The sequence below is a fragment of the Zonotrichia leucophrys genome, chromosome 9 (assembly GCF_028769735.1).
Source record: "Zonotrichia leucophrys gambelii isolate GWCS_2022_RI chromosome 9, RI_Zleu_2.0, whole genome shotgun sequence".
NCBI lineage: Eukaryota > Metazoa > Chordata > Aves > Passeriformes > Passerellidae > Zonotrichia > Zonotrichia leucophrys.
The window spans coordinates 24,972,238-24,979,641 of NC_088179.1; positions in this window are offsets into that span (position 1 = coordinate 24,972,238).

Here is a 7,404-nt window from a genome sequence, read left to right on the forward strand (position 1 = left end):
GCCCCGAGAGGCAGAGTCCCACAGGGTGTGAGCTCTGGGCACAGTGGCAGTGCCATGGGGACAAGGTGGTGGCTCTGTATAGCTGGGAGGCTGGCAGTGTCCACACTGGCAGGGACACTTGGCAGGTCCAGCATGGCGGCAGGTGTGGGCAGTGTCCAGCACTGGCAGGGGAAGGTGTGGGCAGTGTCCAGCACTGGGCTGGGGGACGCTGGGCAGTGTCCAGCACTGGGCAGGGGGACACTTGGCAGTGTCCAGCACTGGGCAGGGGAAGGTGTGGGCAGTGTCCAGCACTGGGCTGGGGGACGCTGGGCAGTGTCCAGCACTGGCAGGGGGACGCTGGGCAGTGTCCAGCACTGGCAGGGGAAGGTGTGGGCAGTGTCCAGCACTGGGCTGGGGGACGCTGGGCAGTGTCCAACACTGAGAGTGTTCAGCACGAGCAGGGAGTGTCCAGCAGCCCAGGCTGGGGTCCCATGGGAGCCCCACTGAGTGCTCCCCCAGGGGGCTTTGCTTCTCCCTTTTGGCCTTTTTAATATTATAAACCAACAAGGATAATGAAGCTGTTCTGGAATCCCTTCTGTATTGCAGAATATGCAAATGGTTTGTGATAGCAATGCACACAGCAATAATTGGAGTTAATGGAGGTGAGTTATTAATCCTAGTGGAGCAACTACACTTCCAGAGCCTAAAGATAACACAGGATCCTGGAAAACTTGTTCTAATTACAGCAGGGAGCAATCTTTCCTTCTTCCTATATGGCCATTTAAACTGAAATTACTATCCTCAGTAGAAAAGCTCTTTTGTTCAGCTCCTGGCCAAGAAAGACAATTCTGCTGAGGCAGTTTGATAGCACATTAATACTCACATTATACAATTTCCTCAAATGACCAAGAAGACAAACAGATCACATAGCAGGGGAGACAAAATTAAATATTTCAATTAAGAATTTGCTAGCTAATGCATAGGGGGGATGAATGAGGCGCTGGCTCTGAGGTGCTGTGACCAAAGCTATGACCCAGCTGCTGGTTGGGCACTACTGAGGATCAGTGGGACCCTGCAGGTGCCTCCTTCCAGCCCTGGGAGCTCCTCATGAGGGCACAATTGGGGGCAGCAGCCAAGCCTGGGACAGAAGAGGTCAAACAGAGCTCAGAAAACACCTGTCATTGCATCAGCATCACATCATAGCCAGCGTCATCTGCTGATGTTTAGCAAGTGTTAGCAATACGTTCATACTGGATTTTCCGTTAAATTTCCCTTTTGGTATTTCTTAATATATTTGTTTAAATATTGGCAAAATCGTTTCTTGATGTTTCAGTGTAGATTTGATCAGGTGCTCTATTTGGTAAAATAAGTCATCTCAACCCTCAAAGCTGTTGGAATTCATAAGTTAGGGACACCCACCCTCTGGGAGTTTGGTTGATAATTGCTGCCCCGGGATGTGCAGGGTGTCTCTGTTTCAGCCCATGCAACTAAACAACGAGTCAGAGCTCTTCAGTTTTTGGTCTTGAGGTTGTTTATTAATTCTTATCTATAAAATTTTTTTTCTGCCCAGCTGAGATCTGCTCAGCAGGGCAGCCACAGGCACTCTGTGTTGTCCTTTTATACTACAAACCACCTATAACATATTTACACTTAATTCCCAATACCTATCACCTACGTTAGACACTGCACTTCTATTCTAAATATACCATATTTACAATTACTTTCCAATACCTATCACCTATGTTAGACAGTGCACTTCTACTCTAAGCCAATCCCTAAATGCCAGCATCACAGCAGAAAATGGAGAAGAAGAAGAAGAGGAAGAAAGGCTGGACACGCCCAAGTTCCTCCATCTTGTCTCCATAGCCCCCATACCAAAAATCCTAAAATCTACATTTTCACCCTGTGATAATTTTATTATTATACTATTTAAACTTCTGTGACTTTCAGGTCCTCATACAAAGCTGGTAACTTGCTCCAGGGGTCACAATCAAATCGCCAGGTGCTCTGGGCTGCGTGCCAGGGTCTCTGAGCCCCTGGCAGGGTCCTTGGTACCTGTGGGCACCCAGAGGGATGTGCTGAGCTCTGACACCTCTGTGCTTCCCTTGCACCCGGCCTGGAGCCCCCGCAGCTCCCGGCAGTGATCCCCATGGCTCTGCCTAATGGGTCCAAAGAGCTGCTCCGGCCCTGCTGCTGCAAAGCAGGCAAACAAGGAGCAGCAAGGTGCAATTCCCACCCCCTTTCACCCCTGCTGCCAGGGTGAAACCCCAGTGGTCCTGGAGCTGGAGCCCCCTCCTGCCCACAGCCCCATCTCCCCCTGTCCGTCCCTCACAGCCGTCTGTCCTTCTGCAAACTGCCCTCCCTCGCTGCCTCCCACTCCTGCCCAAGGGTTAATTAGGGGAAGGAATGGCCTGGAAAACACCAGTCGTGGAAACGGGAATCAAATCGTTCAGTTTAGTGCTGCCACATAATGAATCCCGATTTTTAGCCTGATGCCAATTCTCACTTTTATTTTATTTCAGGAAAATCTGAACATGCAGTAATGACAAAGAAGTGTCAGGAGTTTAAACTGAGCATTAAAAGCCCCATTTTTCTGAGCTCCCTTCCAACAGGTTTGAGGCAGATGGGGGTAGGAGCACCTTGAGCAACACGTCTGCACTGCCAGATCCTTTCATCCCTTCCCAGCTATTGTTCCCTCCCTCATTGTGCTGCAGCTCTCTGTCCCTGGCTGCTCTGCCCTCCTTCCTCCGGGGCTGTGTGGGGCACAGTCACCTCTCATTACTGTGGCTGTGGGGCACACTGACCCCTGTGTGGGGCACAGTGTGGGGCACAATGACCCCTCATTACTGGGGCTGTGGGGCACAATGACCCCTGTGTGGGGCACAGTGTGGGGCACAGTGACCCCTCATTACTGGGGCTGTGTGGGGCAGAGTGACCCCTGTGTGGGGCAGAGTCACCCCTCATCCCCGGGCCTGTGTGGGGCATAGTTACCCCTCATCACTGGAGCTGTGGGGCACAGTGACCCCTGTGTGGAGCACAGTGACCCCTCATTACTGGGGCTGTGTGGGGCACAGTGACCCCTGTGTGGGGCACGGTGTGGGGCACAGTGACCCCTCATCCCCAGGGCTGTGTGGGGCAGAGTGACCCCTGTGTGGGGCACAGTGTGGGGCACAGTGACCCCTCATCACTGGGGCTGTGGGGCAGAGTGACCCCTGTGTGGGGCACAGTGTGGGGCACAGTCATCCCTCATTACTGGGGCTGTGGGGCACAATCATCCCTCATCACCAGGTGCTCCTGGCTGCTCCCTGTCCCGTCTCTCATGACCTGATGCTCCCGGCTGGTGTCGGCGCTGCCCCTGGGCTGAAGCCCGGCAGATGAATGCGTTCCTGTCTCAGAGCCCCTGTGTGCCCCTCCATGTGACCTCGGGACTCCTCTGTCTGCACACGACAGCCGAAGGGGGAGCTCAGCAGCTCCCAGGGATGGTGAGGAGGGAGGTGATGCCAAGGAGCAAACACAGAGGCACATCAGTACCTGAAATAAACCCCCAAGTTAATCCTGCAGGACAGGCATGCCAGCTGAGCCCTCACTGCAGCAGACCCCTGGAAATCCTCCCAAGGCCGTTTCCAGCACAGGGCAGCCCCTGAAGCACAGCTTTAGCTGGAGCTGCACAGCTCTGCAGTGCTGGGGCTGCCCTGCTGCAGGGACCCTCTGTCCCCACGTTCCCTCCTCCCTATGGAAATACCAAACACGAATAAACCCATCTGGTTTGCACCCCGAGCCATGACCCTCTGCCCCTGCTGTGGCACTGGGACCCCACAGCCCTGGCACAGGACCTGGCACCCGCACCCAGGTGAGGCCAGTGCATCTTCCCCTGCTGCCCTTCAGCCTCTGCTCGCCCTGTGCTAATGCTTTCCATCCCTTAATGACTGATTGTTTATCCAGCTCTTAAGGGATTAACCTTTGTCTTTTCAATTTGGAGCTTCAGGAGCTTATTCCATGAGCCCAGTCTAAAAATGTACCGGAAAAAAAAAAAATCACTGGCATAGATAATCCTTTTTATAACCTCTAGAATTTGACTAAAAGAACCCACTGTTAAGGAAAAATACATCTGTTAATGTTCAAACATGAGTGAGCCTGGTTGTTGCTGTACAAACCTTTTAAAGCTATTAATGATTGATTTTAAAGTCTCATATTTAGTGGGGGGGGCAAGACAGCACTGACTTGGAACCACAGCAACCTGGGGGTGGGAAGGCAGAACCTCCTCTGTGAGTTCCTTTTTGCTGCTTTGATTCCTAAATGAGGCGAAATCAATTATAAATGGGGCAGGTACAAGAACTGCACTCTCAGATCTGCAGGGATGGATCCCAAACCATTCTGGGTCTTGGGGGTTTCCTAAAAGCAGCTCATCCTTCCTGCCCAGGAGCAGCACCCTGGCACAGAGCTCTGGGTTTCCCTTGGCACGCTGATTCATGCCTGACACTCCCATTGCAAACTACACTGAGGTGTTTTGTCCTGTTCCGGTGAGGAGCCCAATGGACAGGAGCAGGCTGCACAGGAACTAAGTTCAGGTTTAGCCCAAAATTGGGCACGGGCAGGAGGAGCAGGAAGTGGCACCTCTGCAGCAGCATGTCTGTCCCAGATGTATTTAAAAGAGAAATTATGATTTTCTTGAAAATATGTTTGCAAATAATAATTTGCAAGACATTGGAGGGATTCTCCACATTCTCATTTCTCCATGCGGCTTGAAAGTATATTTGATAAAATATGCAACAAAGCACATGATTTATAAGGTAGAGTCAAATGGATGATTTGGGAATTGATCTCTTGTTGATATCAAACCTCATATCCACTTTCTGTGGAGGTCTCTGAAAACACCAAGCTGCTTGTTTGCAGCCCAGCCTGGTTTGCTCAGCTGCTCTAACAGCGTGTGAGAGATGAGGGAGCGCTGAGCAGAGGGGAGCAGGGCTCTGTCTCCCGCTGTGTTTGTGCTGTGCCTGGCAGGAAGGCACACTCCACGCTGTCTTCGTGGAAATAAACACCTCCCTGCCACAGGTGCTAATGAGGCTTCATCTCTTTGGCTCAGGGAGCTGCCTCAGGAGCCCTGGCAAACCCCTCGGCCTGCCTGCAGCCAAGGAAGGAGCAGCCACAGCTTAGCACTGCTGGAAAGTAATGAGGAGTGAGGGCAACCTGCCCAGCCCACGGGACAAGCAATGGCATCACAGCTCTGAGGGCAAATCTGGGGGTTCAGTGAACTGGGGATGGATGGGGATGGAGGGATGGATGGATGGATGATGGATGGATGGATGGATGGATGGATGGATGGATGGATGGATGGATGGATGATGGATGGATGATGGATGAAGGGATGGATGGAGGGATGGCAGATGGATGGATGGCAGCACCTCCCTTCCCTGGCACGTCAGCCTGGACCCAGCCACCCGACAGGGTTACTCAAGTCAGCCTTGCCCGAGTCCCCTCCAGGGCAGAGCAGTGATTCTGATGTTGCAGCCCTCCAGGCTGCTGCCCGTTGGTTTGGGCAGCAGAGCAGAGAGACCAGCCCGTGTCCCTGCCGTGTCCCTGCCATGTCCCTGCCGTGTCCCTGCCGTGTCCCTGCCATGTCCCTGCCATGTCCCTGCCGTGTCCCTGCCGTGTCCCTGCTGTGTCCCTGCCCTGTCCCTGCCCTGTCCCTGCTGTGTCCCTGCCGTGTCCCTGCCCTGTCCCTGCCGTGTCCCTGCCATGCCCCTGCCATGTCCCTGCCCTGTCCCTGCCCCTGTCCCTGCTCCCTCGCCCCCTCCCCGGTGCACAAGCCCCAGCAGCAGCCCCTGGCCAGAGGAATTCCTCTGTGGCAGGGGTACTCCGTGGCCCTGTGACCCTGCTTTCTGGAGCAGCAGCTGCTCTTTCATGAGAAATCAGCATGTCTGTAAACACTGATGGGAGATAAGGGGGCAAGGAGGAAGGTCAGGTCCAGAGCCTTCCATCACGGTGGAGGTTGTGCAGAAAACATCAAACCTGCTTTTTACAGCTCCGTGACAAGCAGCTTCCCCGTGCCTGCCCTGCATGCCAGGTCCCAGTGCCGCGTATTTAAACCTCATCCCTTCTCTGTGCTTTTCTCTAGTGGGTAAAGCCTGAGTTTTAAAAAACTATTTTTTAGCACTGATTAATATTAAAGCACATCTCCTTTGGGGCTGTTGAAAAAAATGCAGAACCTTTGGTGAGGGGGGGCTGGGGAAACACTAACAGGCACCAAACCACATAATTTAATTAATATTTCCCGTTTAAATTAAGGCAGAGTTTTAAAAGGCTTTTCAAAACCAGGGCAAAGGATTCTCTGGTGGTGTTAACTGGGCCACTTAGAGCAAATGGGCTTTAGCAGAGAAATGCACAAATAAACGTGCTGTTCTAGCAGGGATCACGGAGCAGGCAGCGAATCCTCAGTGAAAGCACAGAGAAATGACAGGCTCGTGGTTATTGACTTTGGGTTTTGAAATGAAATTACAGCAATTATTTTGCTCCTGCGAACAAGAGACGCAGAATTAATAGAATTCGCAGGAGATGAATATTCAATTATCCTGGGCTGGGGGGTTTGTGGTGCTGCCAGCCCGTGCCACAGCAGTAAAACAAACATTCCTGGGGAGAGCTGAGTCCCGGGGTGGGGTCAGCCTGGCCAGGGCTCCGTCCCTGCAGCGCCTCAGGCCAGGCCGGGCACTTTCCCAGCCCCAGGGCAGCTCTGCAAGGACAAATTCAGCTGGAGAATTTCAGATTCCCCTGCTCGGTGCGGGCTGCAAGGCCAGCTCAGGTCCCGTCCCCTCCCCAGAGCCCCAGCCCCAAGGTGCCCACAGGACTCAGCCCCACAGCCCAGGTGTTGAGGGCACAAACACGGCTCCACACACCCGCGCTGCAGAAATCCTGCCTCGAGCAAGCCAGCAATGAGCAATTTACAGCCCTAAATAAGCCAGCAATAAGCAATTTACAGCCACTCTCCATGGCCAGGCTGATGTGCCATGGCCACCCTGCCCCAGCCCCACAGCTCTTCCATTTAAGGGAAATTGAGGGCAAGACTTCTTTTTCCAGCTCACAGCTCGGCATTAGAAAAGACACAGGCGAAGATTTTTGAAAGTATTTTCTGCTGATAATGAAAAGGTTGGTTTTGGTTTGTTTTTCAAAGTAGCTAACTACCACATGGCAGAAACAAATGGGAGACAATGATCTTCAGTAAAATGCATCAAAATTGGTTTATCCTGGTGCTTGCAAGGTCCTTGAGCAGCCTGTCCGTGTTTTGTCCCGGGACTGCTGATCCTCAGTGCCCTGTGTGTGCCCAGAATAGGACAGAGCCAGGCCAGGAGGGGAGGATGTGGGCAGGGATCACACCTGGGGGAGGCTCCTGGGTGCCCATCCTGACACCCTCCTGCATGGGCAAAGCGTCCT